Source organism: Takifugu rubripes, chromosome 1, assembly GCF_901000725.2.
Source record: "Takifugu rubripes chromosome 1, fTakRub1.2, whole genome shotgun sequence".
Classification (NCBI taxonomy): Eukaryota; Metazoa; Chordata; class Actinopteri; order Tetraodontiformes; family Tetraodontidae; genus Takifugu; species Takifugu rubripes.
In genome coordinates this window covers 23,550,650-23,573,578 of record NC_042285.1, presented here as the reverse complement: position 1 = coordinate 23,573,578, position 22,929 = coordinate 23,550,650, and the positions used below count along the sequence as shown (strand labels likewise).

The 22,929-nt window shown below is 43.6% G+C and overlaps 1 protein-coding gene across 1 annotated transcript in view; it reads left to right on the top strand.

The window, feature by feature from the left end:
- The first annotated feature begins 13,419 nt into the window (after positions 1-13,419).
- The window catches only part of lrp1bb (low density lipoprotein receptor-related protein 1Bb), a 176,482-nt gene continuing 166,972 nt past the window's right edge, over positions 13,420-22,929 (top strand). Inside the window, 2 exon segments of the mRNA XM_029843977.1 lie at positions 13,420-13,588; positions 16,877-17,001. The gene's annotated coding sequence lies outside the window, so the exon portion shown is untranslated.

The following is a 22,929-nucleotide window of genomic DNA, read 5'->3' as shown; positions in this document are numbered from 1 at the left end:
GCACCTTGGCAACAGACATTTTATCAAAGTGCGAAACAGCTCTTGAGATGCTAATAGAGAATTATGCTACTTCTGGCAGGGCGCTGATTGATTGATGGAAACGCCAGCACACATTGGCTCACGGTTCAGCGCCTCCCTTCTATATATTCAATTGGTGGAGCTCATATAGAGTGGAGCATTTGAGCGAGATTGAACTTCTTATTCTTTCTTTCTTCTATTCTTCGTCGCCTGCAGCCTGACTACCACCAATTCAGCTCCTCCTTTTCATGCTGTGTTTGACTTAATCAATTTCATCTCTGTTGTCGTTGATGCTCTGTTGCCCCGTCCTCCCATTAGGCACACGGAGGCGCACGTCTGAAGAGAAAATGGAAGGAAAGTATCAAGGCTATTTTTTAGCTATAGTGGGTGTGAAAGGACTACTGATGGTGTCCATATTTGCAATGTGTGTTATTTAGATTTAGATTGTCTTTTAGGGGGAGGTTAGGGGATAGCCAGTTGGATTCCAGACAAATTTGGTGTCAAGCCCTGTTTCCCCTCTCAGCATTAATTAATGGACAGGTGGGACACTTGGTTACAGTGAACTTACAGATATCTGCCTTCATGTTGTGTACATGATTCAGACGACCACTTCCTCAATCCCAAACTGATCCAAGAACTCCAAATTGGTGCCTTGAAATATCCCAAAGGGGCTTAATAGAGGCTATCAAGGTCTCGTCATTTGTCCACGAGAGCTAAAACCTGCCCTAGGTTTTTATTTGTCCTTTTCTTTACTTTCTGCAGTCTTCCAGTGCTGTTTTTTTGCATTTCCAGAGCTCTCAGAAATCCCAGTTTCCTACAGTAAAGAGCTACAGTCCTCTGAGGAGCAACTCCTTCTGTACTGGCCAACTCCCCATGTTTCAGATGGGATTGTTTGTCATCTCCTAGACCATCTGACCATGGTCTCCTGGCTATCTTTCCTTCCCTCCATTTTGTGACAGTTTCTGGCTCTATTATTACATCAACTTAACGTCAACTTTATCAAAGCAGTGAACAATATATTTTGACTGATGTAAGTCCCATTAAATATGGTGTGAATTTGCCCTCAGAAAATTACAAATAAGCACTTGAGCTAATGTAATAGAAAGCCAGCTCATTATAATAAGTTACTTTAGCAGTTAGCTGTGGGGTGGCTGATTGTGTAGATATAATTTCTCATGATAGAATCCAAAAGAATCAGGGGTCCTTTGGCTGACTGAATTGAGTTCAAATAATGAGACGCGTTCTCCACAGAAGTTGTGCCTCCTGGAAATGTTTGCATAAGTAAAACTACAGCCTGCATTTAGATTGCATCGTTGTTATCATGGAGGATGCATCCACAGACAGGCACCATCTGTTTCTGGAATTCCATGCCAAGCTCAGAGTCACCCTTGAGATGAAGAACATGCATCTTAATGTAGCACTATCGGCTGGATACACACCTGGTTATTTTAAGATGTCCAAGACCTTCTCTCATGTCTTTAAATAATCTACATGAATAATGATCAATAAAACTACAAAATCTTTATTAATCCCCATTATTTTGACTATTTCTGAACCCGTCCGCATGCTGCCTCAAAAACGTCCAGCAACGTTGATGGACCAACATGGGTGAACAAGATGGATGAATGATTCACTCCACGTTAATGAACATGACGTTTTGTTCTAGACCTGAGCTGTTATTTTGTTTGCATTAATGTTTCACAGATCTCATTCATAACCCAGCTAGGCAGCTCAACGATCCATGTCTCTGTTTTGGCCTTAGCTTGTCTCCAAAGCTTTGGCCCTGCAACTGTGTGCAGGCAGACCCGACCTGAACACCAATTATTTTTATTATTTGACAAAGATCAATGTCTGCAAATATCTGCATTTCTATCCATATTCATTTGCAGTATCTAAAACTTGACAAACCCTCATTAAAACCCTCTAGTGTTGTGTTCTTTATGTTGAATGTCGCAGCGTCACACCAAGACAAATTCCTAGCTTGTGTAATACTGTGTATTACATGAACAATGGCAATAAACCTGATTCAATTCAATTCAATTCAATTCAAATTAACTCTTGCACGAAGCTCCGGTTAATATTTGCTCCTTGATCTCAGCCTTGTTAAGGTTTCTCCTCCTTCCCAGTTCCTCTGGGGTCTTCTGGACTTCTGCCTCTTTCCACCAGCACTGGATTCACCTTGGACGCTCAGTCAAAACTCATCTCTTACCTGGCTGACATTCACCTCTCCCAACCTTGCAATAAACCATCAATCACTCTTATTCCGGTCCCTTAGCCTGTTTCCTACTGGGTTTGTTCATTAAAAAAAAGAAGCTTGTTTGTGCAACATGATTCTGAGTCTTTTAACAGACACTATGGAGTTTCTTTATAGTTAAGTTGTGTGCAAAGTCGTTTCTCTGTGTGTGTGTGCGTGTGCGTGTGCGTGTGTGTGTGTGTGTGCGTGTGTGTGTGTGTGTGAGTGTGTGTGTGAGAGAGACAGAACCTTGTCTTTACCACTGACATCACAACACCACACAGGTTCCAGGCCCAGTGTGACCCGGCGGTTGTGACACATGAGTATTTTTGTGTCTCTCAGAGTCCATCACATCATCTCCTGGGAGCATCTTCGCAACTACTGCAACCTGTGTCAACAATGACCAAGGTCCTCAACTCCCACGGTCTTTTCCTGTGATACAGCTTTCGCCTTTATTCTGTGTCTCAGCACCAAAGCCGATCCAGTGGTGAATCACACCGGTACAAACTGGATATCGGGCAGGGCTTTATCTCATTACTGTGCAAAGTTCTTGTTCTCTGTATTCCTCACTGCCAGGGTGCTGACCATGGTGCTGAAATTAGCTGTGGCACTCGCGGGGCTCCACACTGTGTTTAACGATGCAGGGCGATAACAACGCTCCAGAGCGGCACATTTCAAACATCAGCCCTCTTTCTTTTTTGCCTGTTTACACTGATTTTAGTTTATACCGTTTCCTATATTTTCCCCTCCCTGTCTGTGTCCATTCTCTTACCCTATCTGGGCTCCGTGTGCCGCCTCTCCTGATCCTCCTAATTGCTCCCCCCGTGCCTTGTTCTGCCTCCCCCTGTCACTCAGTTCTCTGTCAGATTGTTAGACGTCCCAGGTCATCAGTGTCTGCGTCAGTTGACGACGCTTCCTCTCTTCCTCCCAGTTTGATTTTGCTTTCCTTGTATTTCGTCATGCATTTATTTATTGTTAATCACATAAATCCCAAATTCCATCCGTCCCATGGTCGACTTTTGGGTCCAACTCTGATAGAAGGCAGCATCTTCTGATCCTATCTGTCAGTTCTGTATGTGGGTTGCCAAAGCCTGACAGACTGCCTTTTGCTATGGCTGCTGCATTGTTGGAACGCTAGTTTGGGTATTACAACTATCTAGCTGTAAACGGCTGTCATTGGCACCCCCACAATATCAGTTCAAATGGTCAAGAACTCTGTTGAACATTGGACAGCTGCAACATTTTATTTTATCCTTCATATCTTGCCAAATATTTGCAACCCTTATATAATTCCTGAAGCGGAGATCCCTGAAAACTGGACGGTGGTCTTCAGGCGACGGCCCCACAGAGACACAGACAGACTTGAAAGACAAAGCGGGGAGTATTTCCATGGAGAGGAATGTCCACGGGGAAGAGGAAGTGAAGAGGCTCTCGAAGTTGGATGCTGACGTCCTCACCAAAACATGCAACTTGGCTCTTTTCAGAGCTGAAAGTTGCCCACAGCAAACTAACACTGACCAAAGAATAAAAACAAAAATGGGAAAAAGATAAAGGATCACATTCTCAGCATCAATCACTGAAACTACACAGGATGGTTATGTTGTTCCAGCACTTCTAATAGAAATGTCATCATAAATGTCAAGGCTATTGGCCCAAAAACCTCAAACGCAACCCCTAAACTCTCCTTCGTGCACTACAGTGCACACACAGATTTACATGGATTACTATACATCTTGGAAAAGCCTGTATCTTATATAGGATTTAGGCAGGATTAATGAAACACATTGGCAGGCTGAGGGCAACCATACTGATACCTCACTCACTGACACAATGCGCCCAGATGGCATATAAGAGCACGAACCCCCCACCTCCACCTCCACCTCCACTGCAACAGTTTCATGGTTCTAAAAAGTTCCTCAATATTTTCTGGCACACACAATATGAACCCGCCGTAATGTGTGAATAATCTGAGAGGGAGTCTTACTTATGCAGCACTCTGCTTCCTGGCCTTAAAGGTTGAAGTAGTCAAAACTGTCAAAACCAGAGTAGATAAATTGTGAGGCTGTTAAACTTGTATAGCCTTTGCCTGGCAATGGCTCCACCATCAGCTTCTGTGTCAGGCTCAGGCTCAAGAAATGCATCATCCTCACTGCCAGGCTAAGGCTCTTTGCCAGAGGCAACGGGGAAAAAACCTTAATATCGTGGGTATTTTCCTCCTCTTGCCCAGTTATCCTGTTAGCTGGTTTTATATTTTAAGTCCCCGATTCTGGTGTAAGAATCTATGATCAGCCTCGATGCTCCCGTTGTTACAATTATTCTTGCTTTGCAACTAAACTAATCATATGTTTTGTAATAGCAAATAAATGCTAGATTGGACTAGAATCTTTGCACCTCTCCCCATTCCAGCCCTGGTCTTTCTGCCCACGACCTCTTGCTGCAGACTACTGACAGCTTGGTTGACCTCAGTTTGAGCGTTCCACCTTCGGTCAATGGGAACCTTGGCGTTTGCATTCCCTACTGACTGATTGGTGGACTCCATTAGCTAGAGACCCGTCCCCACATTCTCTTACATATAACCTCCACTGATGGACGGTGGTTGCAGCTGGAGGGCATTCTTCCTAAGCAGCCTGTTTCAGAGAGGCACCATGGCGGACACAACCACTTTGTGATGAATGAGATGGCTTTGTCCATCTATCTTACGTACAAAGATTGGAGGGTTATAAACAAGCACAATTGTTGAGGTCAGAAACCTACAGCTCTATGAGATTAAGGAGATCCAATGCTGATAGAGGATATTTAAGTTGTTTTATCATTTCAGTGGCCTCAGTTTTGTATCGGTACTGTGAGAAAACTGATCCAACTTGTGTTAGATTTGATAGCATTAGGGGAAAAAATCCCGATACCACGTGGAGACAGCACAAACACGGACGGGTCACTGATGTAGGAACCAGCTGTGACACCCCCGTAAGCATCCTTTGGCGATCAAATAGATATTCTGATAAACACCACACCACCACACAAGTGGAAATCCTACCTGTAGATAAAGGAGATGCGGAGCTTCCATTTTGCCAAATATGATTTAGCGGGGAGCGTGTTGCACTGCGCTGGTTAGCGTTAACGTTCGGCCTCAGGGGAAGCGGCAGGTTATACTCGTTTCTATACATTTTTCATCACCCTGTCTCCCTGTATTGTTGCACATAAATTGACTGGTCTGCCGCAAGGTAACACAGTCATCCAGCTGCAAAATAAGTTTTAAATTCCATCACTTAGGCAGCATGTGTTCAGCGAACGTGCCCCTCCACCGGTGTCATGATTTTCCAGCTTGCTGCAGCTCTCCCACAGTGCTGCCACTTTGATGAGAACAAGCGGCGTCTAGCATGGTCCCGTTATGAGCGAACTGTCTCAATATGAGTCCTTTCCACATGAGAAACTACTGGAGTGAATATTTAAACCCAGTTGCACGACCTCTTTCATGTACAGAAGCTTTTATTTCTTTTTTTTTTCTCCCCATACGCTCTAAGTTGTAGCAGGACTTCAAAATTTAGACAACAAATGTTGATATTTAGCTGAAAATTTAATATTTCTTCAGAGGGAAAAACACAAATAATACAAAAAATAGTTAAACAGGTCTAAGACAATTAAATGAAGTTCTAATCACTGAATTTGTTTTCTTATTTTCCAGTTGTTTAAGTTTTGTACAAAACCCCCCAACCCCACAGTGCTGAGTAGGGCAATAGATTAATAGGTCTGTTTATGATGAGCATTAAATAAAACCAGTCTTTTTATGATATATGTTGTTTTGGTCCACCACCTCTGCTGCACTGACTGAGGGGGAGGAGGAGGAAGATGATGAAGCGAAGGGGGATGGCATGGGTATGTGCGGACTAAAAATGAGCAGATTGGAAATATGACAAATGTATTTATTTGCCCAGACAACACACAATCACCGTTCTGTACAGTCTGGTTTGATAATCACAACATCCGGTGATAGTTGCTGCATATTTAGCGCCAGACTGTCGATTTGAATGTAAATCCTTTTTATGGCCTTGACCATGATGCAACACTGCGAGTGTGCGTTCAGGAATCTGCAAATTTTAGTAGCAAAGTGAGTGTTTTCTCAAATTAGCCGCAGTAGTAACCGTTTGGAGTAAGTGCCTCTCTTGGTGTGGCAATTGTTTTCTCTTTTGTCAAGGTAAGGTGTACTAGCTTGAAGGCATATTATTTTAAAATCACCACGCCGACGTAGGCAAAAACAGGACAAATTGTGCATAAAATTTGAGAAAATAAGAGTTTTAGGACAAAAAAATAATCAGAATCAAGTGCCGCTGGTGTAATTGTCCACGAAGACAAAGAAACGCCACTGTTATTGTGATGGTTTCCTTAATTTTGGTTCACTCTTTTCAAAGCTGCGGTGAAGGTCTCATTGTGCTTGGAGTCGAGATAAAGCGCCTCTCCCCAGCTGCTGTGTACTGGTGAGGGGAAGAAGAAAGGTTTAAACATTTCCTGCTCTCAGATGAATCACCTGCACATTGTTCCATAATTAATAAGCCCATAAAGAGTCTGAACAAAAGGAAAGGAAGAGGCAGCATCTTGTGAATCCACCAAGGTAATTAACATGCCTCCCTCAACCTGTAACATTGCAACTCTCTCCAAATAATTGCCTCTCGCACCCACTGTGCTATAACGGTCGAGTGTTTTTCTGTTTATGCGCAGAAAGGTAACAGTTATATTTAGAACAGGATCCATTTCAAAGGCTTCGCCGTATTTAAGTCCCTAACTGCGGAATAAGAAAGTGAATTATGATATAAAAACCCGTGCGCGCTCCCCCTCCTATAGAGCAACTTTTGATGAAATGAACGACCGTTTCCATTGAAACATGCAGCGATTGTAAAGCAAACCAAGGATGAGTTATCACAAGGGTCTTTCACGTCCAAAACCTTCCCGTTTGCAACTGTACAACCTCAGGAACTTGTATCTGTCAGAAGCCCGGGGCTAGTTGTCAGACTGAAATGGTCTCATGCAAAATAGATGCATCCCATAACGGTTTGTTTAAAATAGCAGCAGCTCCTGGCACACGGGGCCACACCGAGAGGCCGAGAGAGTCCAGCAAAGATCTGGGGAGTTAGCCAGGTAGCGTTAGCGTTGCATTCTTCCAAAGGCAGCATAACAAATTCCATCAAAACGACGATGCTCCGGAAGAAAATTTAAGTGTACGGATTAAATATTGATGGATCGTTGTGGAAAAAAAAAAACTCTGCTTCGTTTTATTTCGAAGTTTTGTGTCTCAGGGTGTGATTTCAGTATTAATCGTGGGACACAAAAGTAATAAATAACAGGGAGCTTTTGGAAGGGGAAGGGATTCAGACAAAAGCCCAAGCATAAGTGTTTTACGCCTTTGAGGCACACTCGTATCTAAGAAAAGAGAAGACTTGGCTGTCAGAACGCAGACAGGACATCGGGCCGGGCCTTGAAGGAACGCTTGTTATCTCCATGAAACCCAACGTCTGTGTGGCAAAATGGGAAGCTGCTTCTATCTACAGATGTTCCCTCCGACATTTTTACTCCCTGTCAGTGTGATTATTAATGATAGTGACATAAGAATGTGCTCATAAACAATCGCGCCGCCGTCGGTGTGGCGTGTGGCACCCGGGCTCATCCAGAGCTGCCCGTCTGGAGAAGCTGCCAAAGCCACCGGCTGCTGCTCTCGTTTCCCAAACCAATCCCTTTCGGTGTGTGTGGTGTTGCCGAGCAATTTTAATTGCTACTCTGAAGAGAACTTCTTGACTCCTTATATGGTTTAGCCAACAACACAGACACAGACCGTGTTCGGAACATCCTTTAGATGAACCTGGCACGGTTTAAACCACCTTTACAAGTTGCATCATCATCGGCTGCCATGATGACAGTTACACGAGTGATTTAATATTTATTAACTTTAAAACCGAAAGTGACAAGATTCATTGCCAGGGTTTTTTAAGGAGTGTCTGTTCTTCCCATCTTCATATGGAGCTTTCTCCAGGTACTGAGGGTTTTTCCAGCAGTCCAGGGACACATTGGGGTGAGTGTGTACGTGTGTCTGCCTGTGTGTGCAGCTGAAATTAACACTATTGCTATTTCCAACTTTATCATTGTGTTGCCAACGCTCAAATTCTCTCAGACTATTGTGCTGCAGGAAAAGGATAATTATACCGTGGAGATAATTTCATTGGTTTGGCTGGTAAGGTTGCGTAAAATGGAACAATTAAGAACCTGCACATTACTGCCGATGTATCACCGAATCTAAGCGTTGATCCTCAAACGCCTTTCTGATCAGATCTATGGGCGTTAATGTCTCTTGCTTTAGTCTTGTGCCACCCCTTACCATGCCCAAGTGGGAGTAAACAGTCAAGGTCAATAGCTGATAACACTCTTAAACTGAGCATGACCTGGTGGAACCTTGTTTCACATGAGGGACCTCACGGCGGCGGAGGCAATTTGTCATGATGGCGGTGTAACCGGCAATTACCCCGCATCCTTATAGGCATCATGTATCATTGACTCTCACAGTCCTCAGTATCTGTGGACCATAGAAATCCCAGCTGATCCACACAGGCCAAACATAGCCGCCACGTTGGTCGGACTTTAAATATGGCCCCGTTTTAATGGGAAGACGTAGAAACTTCTGCAGCGTACGACTGAATAATGGAGACTTTTAAAATGTTTACTATTGAATCATTACCGCAGTCAGTAATTTATTGTTCCCATTCATTATATTTTAAACATTTTATTACTATCATTAAAACACATAACTCACAGTTGATGTGTTTATAATCTCAAGAAGAGGAGTAACCATCCGTTTACCGAGCTGCTGTTGATTACGAAACAGAAAATAGCCTGCCTGAGATGCTAATTAGCCAATGGCGTTAACAAAGAAATCTGTAATTGTGACAGCTTTTTGCAGAGCCTCGCCACATTTCCCTGTTCCCTCTCTCATTCCCGAGATCCTCCATACATCACCTTCACGTATGGATTTAAACTGGGTCAGCCATACTTCCCTCGCTTCGTGGAAAGGAGAATCCACATTCATCTTCATGGCGCGTTTTATTTCCAGGCGCAATTATCCCTAAACAATAGCACTTGGACGAAGATTTCCTTCTGTGCAGCCCAAGTCGTTTCCAGATTACGGGATTCTTCACTGACTGGCTGTACGTGAACTACTTTTGAGTTTTGCATTCGCTTAAGGAAGTTCACTGCCAACTGGAACTTTAAATCTCATTGTCACCAACTCTTTGTCTTTCCTGCCGAATCGCTGTTAATTGATAGACAAATCAAAGATGTTGAGGAAGAAAAAGAAATCCTACATGAACTATTCCGATCTCTGCAGTGGTCATTTCACACTGATGAGCTGCTGCTGATCATCAAAGCTGGAATCGATGACCCCCCCCCCACCAAAAGAAAATAAAAAAAATTCTAATCTGATGTCAGACACATTATGGAATGATTAGCAAACCATCACAGCGCTGCGGCTTCAACCAGACTTCTTCCCTCAGCAGAATGAAGCTATAATCACTTCAGCCCCCATCTCCAGACCAAATATATCTCAAACTCTACATACGTCTGCTGCTGGGGCCACTGCAGCCATTATTTTTGGTCAGATGTAGTTTTCACCTGCGCTGCACATCCCATCATGTGCAAAAACATTGATGGGAACATTTAGACATGTGACCTTCACTCATTATAGATTTTGGAGATGATCAGGCAAAATCCTTCAACATGAGATTAGAGTCCTTAAGGCTCTTAATGTATGTGCGCCACTATTTGCTTCAGAACGGGTCCGAAAGCTGCCCTCTGGACTCCCCAACCAGAGCTGGTTCCGCTTTAGAACGGGTCCAAAAGCTGCCCACCGGACTCCCCAACCAGAGCTGGTTCCGCTTCAGAACGGGTCCAAAAGCTGCCCTCTGGACTCCCAAACTCCCAGATCTGCACTGCAAAGGAAAGCGAGTATTTGTCTCCTTATTTTTGTCAGAACTTTGCCAGCAGGCAGCCTCCCCGTGCTGCTCTGGGGGCTTCATGTCTGTCCCGTGCTGTCGTCATTACTGACTGTGAGGCAACATTTCCCAGGCAGATATCCAGTCTGAACCGCGGGTTAGGATGGGGGGGGGGGTCACCCCCAAGGCTACTACACCACAGGCGTGACACAGAATGAAGGAGCCCGTGCTTCTGCCATGCAGAGAAATCGTTTTGAGAAATCTGTCATACGTGTTTGCCACAACCAGCAGGGTTTGATTCTGCAGGCTGAATGCTGAAATACATACTGAGCTTTTCTAAAAGGTTGAAAAGCACAAATGTGACAGCTTCAAATTGCAGCCTTTCTAACGAGATATGTCAAGATCAACTTCGTAGACATGCCGTAATTCTTATTTCATGCTATTAAAGTCAGTTATTTGCTCCCAATGTGATGTCAGGTGGTCCTTTTTCAGCTAGTTCAAGATTTTGTTGAATGTTTTTGACACAGTAATATGACCCCAGCGGGACCTTTTGAGTACTTTTCATGGATAAATGGAAGAAAGAATCGCAAATGCTGACCAGGTTTTCAAATACCACGAAACCAGTTCACAGATCAGAACCAGATCAGAGGGCATTTCGTTCCATCAGTGAGCATTTTTCTTTTTTCAAGTGTTTTTTCTCAAAGTGGAATTCCAGTGATGATGGTCGCAATATCTGACATGTCAGAAGTGAAATTGGGCCAACTGTATTTTAATAGATGTCACATTCCACAACCGCTGAAAGTGGTTTTGTCTTCCATCTGTGCCAGGAAAGACCACACAAAAAGATACGCTGTGAGATCGAAAGGCTATAGATCCTCCTGTTCACGTAGGGTTTTAAAGAGGTAAAAACAAACCTAAAGCCATTTTATCTTGGCCAAGGTCAGTGCGCCATGCACATTAAAAATAGTGTTAAATGGAGAGCGCTTTGAAGCACTTACTGTCACTGCTGACATGATGCTACCAATTAACAGCAGCCTCTGTGTTTATAAAAGAGCAGATGAAAGAAAAACACTTATGATGAGCTGTAATTAACAGTTTGGACATGTTGTCAAAAGATTTGCATTTGTCATAAATTCCAAATAATAGCTTCTTGTGAGTAGCTTTAAAAAGAAAAAAGTGACAGACTTGAGTGATTGTAAAGCCTGAGGAATTATTCTCACGCAGAATGGGCTCAGACTTGATGGCTGACATTTGTAACAAGAAGAAATATGTTTAAAAAACAAACAAGCCAAGAAACTGCTTTTGAGGTCCCGACTTTTAAGTTAAGCCCAGTTCAATAATAATAAGATAAAAGGAGATCATCGAGGGTTTCATCAGACTTTAGCGCGCCACAGCTTCAGGTCAGGATTTTTAACTGCTGAAGATTGTTTGCAGATACACTTTTTTCCACAGATAAGAAATCATTTTGAAGCTAAAAACTGGAAATAAGTTACTGGAGAGGATGGTAAACAGCCTGGTTCAATTGGAATCAGCCTATTTAAACAGCCGCAATCCTGCCTGTCAATTTGACGCAACGCTGTGGCAATCATCCCTCATTGACAGTCAGACAATTTCCGCCTCTAACGTCATTGGGTCTAACGGATGACATCATGTGATTAAACTGCCAACTTGAGGGTTCAGCCTCTGAACAGCATGTGAACTAATAGGCTAACACGTTTGCACCGGCGGTATTAGCTTATATCTGTCCATTCACACCGAGGCGACTGTGAGCAAAACACTATCCTAATGGGGTTTTGTGGCTCGTCAGTCTGAGCCTGAGAGTCTCACAGCAACAAAAATGTGTTAATCTAAATGATTTAGGTTGTCATCACTGCCATCACCACGTGTCATGTGCAAATCTTCTGAACTATAATTATAGGGTTAGTGACAGACTGGAACCCAGTTGAGAGCGTTAAAAAACCTTCAAAATGTCAAAAAAGCCACAATTTACTTGGCATTTAGCAAAATTTCAATCATTTCTCCACATGCTTTAGCTCCGAGGTTCTTTCTATTGCTAAGAATATCAGATTTATGTCCAAGAATCTTCTGCACTTAGAGCATTCGATGGTGATATGATTCAGTGGTGATATGTTTTTTTCAGAGCCTAACCCAGCGATGTTTCATAAATTCCACCATATATCCACCATTCCATCCAGAGCAGATCACCTTCATTCTCTTTGTAAGAATAAATGTCTGGTTTGCTTGTTTGTGCAGGTACTTGATGCAAAAGGTATGAGCAAAACACAGTGTGTATCAGGAAATCTCCTCTAAAGACGTCAGAAAGACACCAGATCATATTAAATTCTTCTTTGGTGGATGGCTACAATATTAAATGTAATTTGTCTTCTACCCAAGAGAGAGAGAGAGAGAGAGAGAGAGAAAACCTTCAATCCACTATTATTTCAGATTATTTCTGCCCATACGAGCAGATTCGTTATATTTTTGCACGTTGCTGGAAGGGACACAATGCCAGCCAGCTTTATTAGCAGGCCTGGGATAAAAGGACCAATGTGTGTAAAAGATTTAAGACCGAAGAGCTTCCTGTTTTTAGCTGAACATCGGGTGCACGCAGCGTTGCTGTGAAGATCATGTGTCGAGCTGAAAAGACTAAAAAGGTTTAGTCAGTTTGGACGGTACACAGCGTCCAGACATTTCTGTTTAGATATAAAACTCACGCCCTCTTGTAAACTTCAGCGGCTAACGCCATCCTCCTCGCCTTCTCCAAGCACAGTTCTTTGTCCAGCGGTCAGATGGGAGACGTGATCTCCCGAGCATGACTCCAGGGTCTCCCCAGCACGGTCAGAAACCCCTCTCGAGACTATTGTGGCGTTCTGAGCAGACACCTGGTATCTTGATGCTGTAGCTTGTGAATTTCTCTTGGACGTGTGTCCGGGTCCATGTTCTCGATTTCCTTTCCTTTCCTGAGGCCTGCTGGAATTTCCAAGCTGAGTTGGACTTTATGTTTGGCAAGCCTTTCCTCTCCCTTCAGGTGAGGAACATTAGTGAGGATCCTGCTTTAACTTGTCAACAGTGATATTGTGGAAAACTCTGACAAAGCTAGAAGAACTACTGTGCTGTTCTGACCTTGTTCGCTTGTGGACCTTCTCACACTCATCGTTTGTTTCTGCTCTTCTCACACACTGTGTAATCCCAGCCCTGACCTCGGCCAGAAGCCAACTCTTCCTCCGCTCAGTGTTTCTGCCCAATGCCAAGTCAGCCCCAGCTCTTTGTCCTAACCACCCGCTTACTCAGACTCAGCTCCAGTCTAAAGCCAGATGCTGACCTGGCCTCTTCAAGGAACGCCGCCACGTGTCTGAGTATCCACCTACAGGTATCGCTGACTCTGAAGTTGCACACTGACCTCCAACCCTCTGACCCACCCAGGTCTACTTCTGCATTTTTATAGAACAAATTACATCCATGTATCATGTATGAGTCTGTTCTTCACCTCCTGCTTTGCCCAGTTGGCCATTCCCCATCAGAGCTTGGTTCTGTTTAACGTTTCTCCCTGTTATAAGGGAGGGTTTCCTTTACCTTGCTTGTTCTGGGGTCAGATTTCGGGTTCCTGTAAAGCAGCCAGAGACAAGATCTACTAACAAAATACTGCCTGTTGGAACTCCTTACTCCTTCATCAATAGTAGTAGTAGTAGTAGTAGTAGTAGTAGTAATAGTAATAGTAATAGTAATAGTAATGATAATGATAATAAACAGATACAACTAACAAAATGAATTCTTTTGTTTAAACGTTGGCCAGTTTAAACAGACATACTGTATAATGATGGGTGGAATTTGATGAAACAGCATGAACAAGACAACCCCCCCTTTCAGTTTTACCACTATTTCTTATGGTGAAGCCTCAAAACAAAACAAGCCTCAAAAATAGTCCATCAATCCACATTTGGTACCTCAGGAGCACAGACCCACCCAGAATTTAAGAAGTTAACATTCAAACTTCTGCCACTCTGATGGTTTCTGATCATTTAACACTAGAAGTCCCAGAGAGGGGCCATTTGGCCTTTTTACCTAGAAAACCCACAAGAGGGCCAATTGGCCCCAAGTCCCCCCTGTGGACACTCATTTTGTTATGGAAATGTGGCTGTTAGTGGCACACGGCCGGAGCCACTTGAACCTGTGTGGGGGAGGGGACATACCTTACAGCTCAGGAGGTTCTTTTGAGAGCAAGCTTTAGTTGTGGGATGGATAAATACCTCAGTGAACATAGCCATAAAGACTTAAACTGGACTATGAGCTGTATGCGGAAGTGGAAAGGATCAACAGGAAGGAAGGGATCAACACACTGACATTTATTGTTAAAAAAAGAAAACATATTTACAAAGAATGAAAAAGCAACTTTTTCCCAGTTTTGGTGTGGAGGGTTGTTGCAGAAGTAATTGTTATTTTTTTGCTAAAAATAGTAAAAAAAATTAAAAAAAAGAAACCCAAGCATATTTACAAAGAATGAAAAACCATGCATTGTGAGTGAAATACATTTGAGCAGTCACTCACAATCCTGGCACTGCCATTGCTCCTTTGGGCATTTCCCACATGTATATCGGTAGCAGTCAACACAGCGCACAGTTGCGTGATTGTCCTTACATTTAATTTTAGCCTGACACTTGGCTCTTTTTCCTAGTTGTGGTGTGGAGGGTTGTTGCCGAAATAATTGTTCCTTTTGGGCCTTTTTCATACCCACGTGGGTTTGAGCCAACTCTCTTGCAAGCTCCAGCAGGAAATCCACCCGTCTCTCCTCCCTCCCGGTGAATAACTGATAGAGCACGTGTGCATTCAGTGCTGCCATATCTATCATGTTATAGAACACTGCTACTGGCCAGCGCCGTGTTCCTGCGCGGACAGTGTACTCTCGCACCACCTGGTCCATGACAGCGACGCCGCACTTTGTTGTGTTGTAGAGTGTGATGGTGTTTGGCTTCTTTTTAGTGGTATCCTGTGTCTGAATCATGCTGTGCATGCTGCTGACATTCACACAGAAGTAGCCAACATGACTTCACCACTGTAAGGTGTGACCCCCTCACCCCACACACTGCCACTAACAGCCTCATTACCATAACAAAATGAGTGATTAGTGTATTCGGAAAAAGTTGTCGGGCCAAATGGCCCCTATGTGGGTCTTCTACGTAGACAGAAAAATGCTGGGACTTCTAGTGTTAAGTGGCTTTGAGCTGGTTCCTCAACTTCATTTGATGAATTAAATGAATGGACCTGGTTTTTAAGGCACACACCCGTCTAAATATGGCCTTACATAGAAAGGTCATAGAAAAGAGGAGATCCATGAGGTCAAAAGAGTCTTGGACAGAGAGTGTTGGGATTTCTGGGTTGTGTCTGTCTTTGACCTGCAGGGGGTGGTGTTGAGCACAATTGGGTGCAGCTGGCACTGCAGGCGGGCGCACCTGTAGGCAATTAGTTCGTCTAGTGTGGGTGTCTGTTCGTGGTGAAGCTGTTTGGTTGCTTCCCCTGTCGTGTGTTGGTGCTCTGAGTTTCCTGGAGGGCCGCTCCTGTTCCCAAGCTTCCGGTTTCCCTGGAGGGCCGCTCCTGTTCCTGTTCCTGTGTTCCTGTTGCCCTGGAGGGCCGCTCCTGTCCCCGAGCTTCCGGTTTTCCTGGAAGGCCGCTCCTGTTCCTGTTCCTGGTCTCCTGGAGGACCGCTCCTGCTCCCCTTGCAGCCTAGGAGGACTGTCTCTGCCTTCAGTGTCTTCAGGGGACGTTCGTGTGGTGAGCGTGTCGCGCCGGACTCCCGAGTCCTCCCCGGTCCTGGAGGACTGCTGCGGGTTATGGACTCACCGGTGTTCCGAGTTCCCCGCAGTCTGGTTGGGGACTTGCCGATGGACCTGTGAGGGGCAGACGCTGCCTCCTAATCACCGGCAGTCCAGGAGGACTGTCTTGTCGCCAGTGTGTGCCCCCCCCCCCCCCCATAAATAAAGCTGTTGACTACTCCACCACTGTGTCCTGGCCTGCGTTCGGGTCCTCTACCACCACGTCTCGTAACAGACAGGTCAATAAGAACCCAAAGATCACTCTGACTGATCTCTGCAGATCCAGATGGAGAAAGTTTCAGATCAACAACCTTGATGCCACTCTGCGTCAATTTTGGTCAATTGGTCAGTTTAATGAATTTTGTTTTATTTACTATTTCTTATGAACTTAACTCAATTATTTGTTTTTTTCCCTTGTGTGATCTTGACATTCGTCCTTTGGTGAACAAAGTGGTTTCAAGGTTCTGCTGAATTTCTTCTTTGAAGAAGAGCCTGGAGCCTTTTGTCCTTCTACCGCTCTTAGCTTTTCTTCTTTTGCTCTATTATTGACGTGAAGTTTGTGAAAATAAAGTGGCTACAGCCCCTTAAACACGCTTTAGTCTGACCCAAAATGGTGGAATACCCAGCTAAATGTCAAGCGGTGAACAGTTTAAACGATGCTTAGCTTATGCTCCCAATGTATGTCTGTCTTAGGTAACATGAAATGATTAATGCCACTGCTGTGTTGTTTGTTTGGGGTGAACTCGCTGGTGGTGATGCTGAGGCTTTTCTTCTCTACTAACGTTGTTGTAGCCTTTCAGTGACACTTGCAGAGACCCCCATAGCTAATCCTTGTTTTTGTTGCTCTCCAGGATCACTCACCTGCCTGCTTGCCTGCTGATTGCCCACACATCCACATCCACAGCCGTTGATCTCAATCTTCTGCCCTCTGCCTCATCCAGCTGCCTCTCCACCTCCATTCTCCTGTTCTTTTCCAGTAAGTACATCTTTCAATGCAATGTCTCTGTGGTTGCGACTTAGCGAAGACCCTCACTGTTAATTCTTTATTAACCAAGTTCCAATCCGGTACGGATCTGGAATATTTTCAGTCTATTTATATTTTGCAGCAGGGGAGCGAGTGGTACAACTGGTTTCACGCATGGAAAGGGCTTCCTGTGTTCCTGCGCTCTTTATGAAGGATGTGATATTTGACAGGTTCACCTTGAAATCCCAAATTAATAGATGCAATAATGGATGTGGTTCACATTAATTAAGCATGCGAAAGGGCTGATCTTTAACAGAAAACTGTATGCAAGTGAAGAACGTGATCACAAATGTTGGGGAGGAAATGGAGAGAAAGAAGTTTAGCAGCTTACTTTTTTCTCCCATTGTGCTCTCAGAACATCATGAACTTTAATCTTTATTTTCATCCCCCCTCAGGCCAACTCTGCAGGTTATCTGGATAACCGGCAGGGCTTTCCATACTAGCAAGAGCACCATGCCCTTTCAAAAGAATAGAAAAAGAGAGATATTCAGGACCTCGATTCCCTCCTACATGAGCACACAAGGTCTTACAGGAGTGTGAAAGCAGAGAATATTAAGAATAGGTGGTTTGAAACCTCACAATTTGATACCTTTCTCATAAATAAGGCTTTATCCTCCCCTTACGTTCATAATTAGCAGTGATAATCATACATATTTGCATTAAAAGAACATTACTCTGAGAATGTGGGGACTGATTTTAAATCAATCGCACAGTGTTTGATCACCAGTATTGCTTTCACTTGTTTACCACCCCTTTTTTGTTCTCTCTCAGCCTCCTTATTCTGCAACGGTGAACATTGTAGAACATTCATCTTCCAAGTTTATTTGTCTGAATCAGTGTTACATGTGTTATATTCATTTAAGGATGACAAAGAAGATTTGAAAGGAATGCTTGGCATCAAATTCATATCAAGCCCATATTCATGAAGACCACGGTCCACACTTAAAAAATATATACAGTACATTAATTTCAGTTCAGGTAAAAGCTCTTCAAAAGCTCATACTGATCACACAATGTCAAACGCACTTGAACTCCATCCACCCACAGACATCTTTAATGATTTCCTTGCCTACAGTATCTCAGTGTAAGGACTGAAATAAAGAATAGCCACCTCCGACTGCCCCCAGACTAATTTTTTTCCAATGAAAATAAGTCTGCATATACGTGTCTGATCAGAGCTCTTTCCATATAATTTCCTTCTCATACACGTAAAAAAAACATTTAATCAACATGCCCGAGTACATTTTGAGATGTTAAAATGGAGGCACAACAGTGTCAAGCAAGCCTGACCGTGGTTCCAGACTCAGTCAGGGTAGAGCAATCTTCATTCACCAAATCCCTGCAGCACAATTCAATTCTGTATCACTGCAGGACAGGACACCCCGGACATAATCTGACAGCCATGAAAGGCTGGCGGGTGGGGGTTTGGGAGGGGTGCAAACAGACGCTTCTGTCAACGCCATGAAATAAAGCTTACCTTTAACAAGTGCATCCGCAGCCTGTAATAAGAAACTACTGAATATTTTCAATCTCAACCCTGCACACAGGCCTAGGAGGGTCCTGATCTCTTGTTATGCTCTTGTAAAGCACTTTTTGCCTTTTGAATATTACGAGCGTAATATGGAGGAACCTCTTTTACACTGTGCGACCGCAGTCGCCCTGACAATCGACACATTTTCAAGGTCGACACCAACGATCAGCACTGCTAACTCGCCATTCAAATGTGATATATGGTCACAGTCTTCCATTTGGGTCCTGGATCATCCTTTTGAGAGCTCATCCTCTTCAGAAAGTCCCTGTTCCCGGACATGCTCTTAAAGTAGCACTCCATTAGTTCCGTAGTCATGAATATTTTGTTGCCTCTCATTAGATCCGTCTGGTTCATCAACACTTGGCCTTGACCTTGTTGACCTGGGCAAATTCAGAGCTCCAATATTAGTTATCTCCCTTCTATCAAAGGGAGGCTTGAAGCTTCAAGAGCCTTCCCTCCAGACACAGACATGCATCTCACCTTGGCTGATCTTCAAATGATGGAATCAATGAAGGAACAAAACAATAAGTGAAACCACGTGGTGGAACTTGGCTTTCTTGTGAAGAGCTGGGAGAGGCTTCCGCTACACAATGGATTTATTATCAACCCAAAATAAACTGGGCTTATTAGACCTGCAGGAGTCAACAGGCGGTTCCAAGTAATCACAGCTCAATTAACAAGTGAGCAGCCATTTTAAACCGTCCAAAACAAACACCTTTTTAAGGGCTGCTTGCAGAACTTCCATTTTTCCTCTGCTGTTTTGTCTGTTTTAAAGTGAATTGGTAAGAGAAAAATCAGGAATATTTCAAGTATTAATATAGCTCCTCTCTGGTGCTCTCAGCGATCAGAAGGTTCCCCTGAGAAGGCTTAATAAGCGAGGGAGCAAGACTGAGATTAAATCATAAATATTTAACATCTAATGTGCCTACAAACTTTATATTCCTGTCTGACCTCACTTTCCAGATATCATGATGTCAGTTTAAAAACAAGTGAAGTTTTAAAACCACTAAAGGCAGACCTAGTCGCTATATGGATGAATTACGATATATAACACACACACACGCACGCACACACACACACACACACACACACACACACACACACACACACAAGCTCTGGTACATGAACACTTCCATGGTTCCAAACTGTCAAAAAATGCTACTTTTTAACTCAGAATGCTCCAATTTATAGTTTTCTTCCACATCGTCTCTTGTCCGCCCTCCCTGTCACTTTGCTGTCTATCTTACAGAGCGTTGAGCTGTTCATCCCTATCGTAATGACCTCCTCAGGGGCTTGGAGATACAGTCTGCACAGCCCCAGCTGTTTGGTGAAGGGCTTTGCCACTTCATGTGAAACAATAAAGAGTGATGCTGCAGACCGTCGTCTTGTTAAAAGCTTTGATCGCAGAGTTCACACAAAACCTTCACAGCGAGATGAAAAGGAAGGCACATTTTAGGGTGAGGACCTTTCTTTTGGTACAATAATGGGGTAGAATGGGAGCAAAAGGTCTCTTTGATAGCCACCTGCTTTGAAAGCCACTCATGTAAGTCTGTAAAAATATGGTACATCTCACCAAAAATGGCAAATCAGACCATCGGGCAGGGATCTACTTGATAACTCTTATTTATTTCTACAAAAATGGGAAAGCAAAATGCAAGTTTGACTTTTCCTTGGAGGGAAAAGTCGATAAAAAGAGGCAGAAAGTAGAAAGAAGTTCAAACATATATGCAAATTTACGGCACGTCGTTGTGATAGAAAACAGCATTCTTCATTCCAGCACAGTTGCATTCAAAACCCATCTCACTGCTGCAGGCGATGCATTCTTTAGGGAAAACTAAGACATTGCAAGCCTGCTAAAGAGGGCTCACGCAAGAGCAGCGTCTTGAAGGCACCTAAATTGATGACATAAACCGCAGCTCTGGTGCACTAAGATAATCACTTTGCATGCTCAAATATTTCCGCAAGTGTGAGTCCTCGTCCCACAGCGGTGGCGTGATTCTGTGGAACTGACAAATCAAACAGGGACGAACACCGTAGCTTCCTCAGCCTCGCCGCACTTTACGGGCAATTAAAATCCAAAACAATCATGGAAAACTGTTAGAATCGTGCAGACGGTCATCTGCCTGACATGGGACAGTGCTCGCTGGCATCGAGTCCACATTGACCAGAAATGCGTCTATTTTGGGATAAGGTTATGACAGCGTCTCCTCACGAGACTGTGCCATCGGTGTGGTAGTAATTGGTTTGGAAAACAACAGTCGGTGTTCAGGTGTCCATTATTAAGAATTGCTGGTGATAGCTGCCCCAGTGGATGTGCTTATTTCAGTGTGTATCTGAAATACACCAGCGGCAAGACATAACAATTGGCTTCCATCTATAGTTAAGCCTCTTTTCTTGTTTGACACAAACGGTGCATTAATGATGGATGATCCCGATGCAGCGGGGTTGTTTTTAGAAGTAAAATCCAACATTTAAAGTCTTTCATTGATGAGTAACATTGAATCTATATTTCCCTAAAAGACAATAACAATCTGTCTGCGTCCTTATCGCGCCCGGCTCATCAGATATGGATGCTTTGTACCTGTGAGAAGGACCAACATACATGAAAAGATTCAGGCTCACAGTGAAACATGTGGGGACATTCTTCCTCTACTCAATAATCTAAAGATATCCACATAGAGGTGTGAGATTCTGTGTTTGTCTGAACCTGGCTGTTCAGGCTTTTGTCTTATTACCACTGTAGTAGGGTCAGGGACCCTTTCATGACCCAATACAACAGTTGATGTAAGCATAAATCAGATGGATGGAATTCAGTGGTGACTACTACTGTTGTCATTCTCTGTTAGATTCAGCTTCCTGCCTGACTATGATTGGTTTATACATACATGTTGGATATTTTGGCTGATAGTGGCCAATAATCACACGACAATCATGGAATCTGCTGACACTGCTGTTGTCTTCATTTTATTGCTATTCCAGGTTGTTTTACGCCGTGGAGATCCAGACGACTGAGGTCAGTACTCTTAATAAAGTGATATGAAGTGATGTTCAATGGGGGATAGCCAGCGTATTTAATTGGCGCTGCTGCTGCCCCCGATGCTCTCACTAAATACCCTGCTGCGAGGGGGCATTAGTTCTGTGAGCTCTCCGGTGAGGGCTGTTCCACCGTGGCTCCTACTGGTTGGACCCAGAGGAGCCGGCCCATATTCAGTTTTGTCTATTTTGTTACTAGTGAATAACAATTCAGTGTTTGACATAAGATTCTTTTGCAAATCTTTATTAACTGCAGCATGAATTGGTGCAAAACAAAGGAAACTTTTTTCAAGGGTTATTAAATGCTGCAGGGATTGGCTCCAAAATTGTATTTTGTTAATGTTAGCAGATGATTTTGAGGAAAACTAAGATCTTAAACTGCTTATAAATCTGTTTGTGCTAATAAGGAAATTTTTGGCTTGGTTAAGTAATTAGTGAATTATTACCATTAGATTTCAGATGCAAAGTGCAGTCCAGATAATGGACATGTTTAGCCTCTGTGTACACTTAGCGGTTTGGCTCTTTTGGGATTAATCAGCAGTCCGCCTTCACAGCGGGGCCTAGATTGAACACTCAAAGCTCTGCTCGGGTCACGATGTTCTGTTGTGAACAGGAATCATGCATATGCAGAAAGAGCCCTCTAGGCCTCATAAAAAGCAGCATTATGCTTCCCTAATTAAACTGAACTCTCCCCTTCCAAACACTGTAGCAGGTCTTCAGGGATGTATAGAACCTCCTTGGGTCTGCTCCCAGGCTGTGTCGGCCTCTTGCAACAGCTCCCCTATTGGAGGCATTGCAGACTGCAACAATCAATAAAGTGCAACATTATGAAGAGAGAATATTGGTGCCATTACAAACAGCAATGCTGAACAGCCCAGCTATGGTGGAATGGCTTGATGTAAATGGAATGGATGTGGGCTGACACCTTACATCATTTACAGTTGATAAAAGTATTCTGCAACCCCCCCTCCATAATGGCTCAGGGTAAAGAGAAAGCATCCATGGGTCCAGTGAATTACAGAAAAACATTCTGATGGAAAATAAGAAGCATTTTTCACTACTGACCATTAAGGCCCCAAACAAAACCCCTCAACAAGGTCGTTTTTTCCGAACGCTGAAGCAAATAGGACATTTTTTGGTTTGTTTTGTTTTTCTTATGCACGTGTGTGTGGAGACTTTTGTTCCCTCTGCCATTTCAGATTCATACATCTGTTAAACATCAAAAATACAAACTGGTTTGCTCGTGACTGTTAGACTGAGGTGACTGGGTGAACAATATGTGGGCCCGCAGTCGGAGCAACGTTGTGACTCCAAAT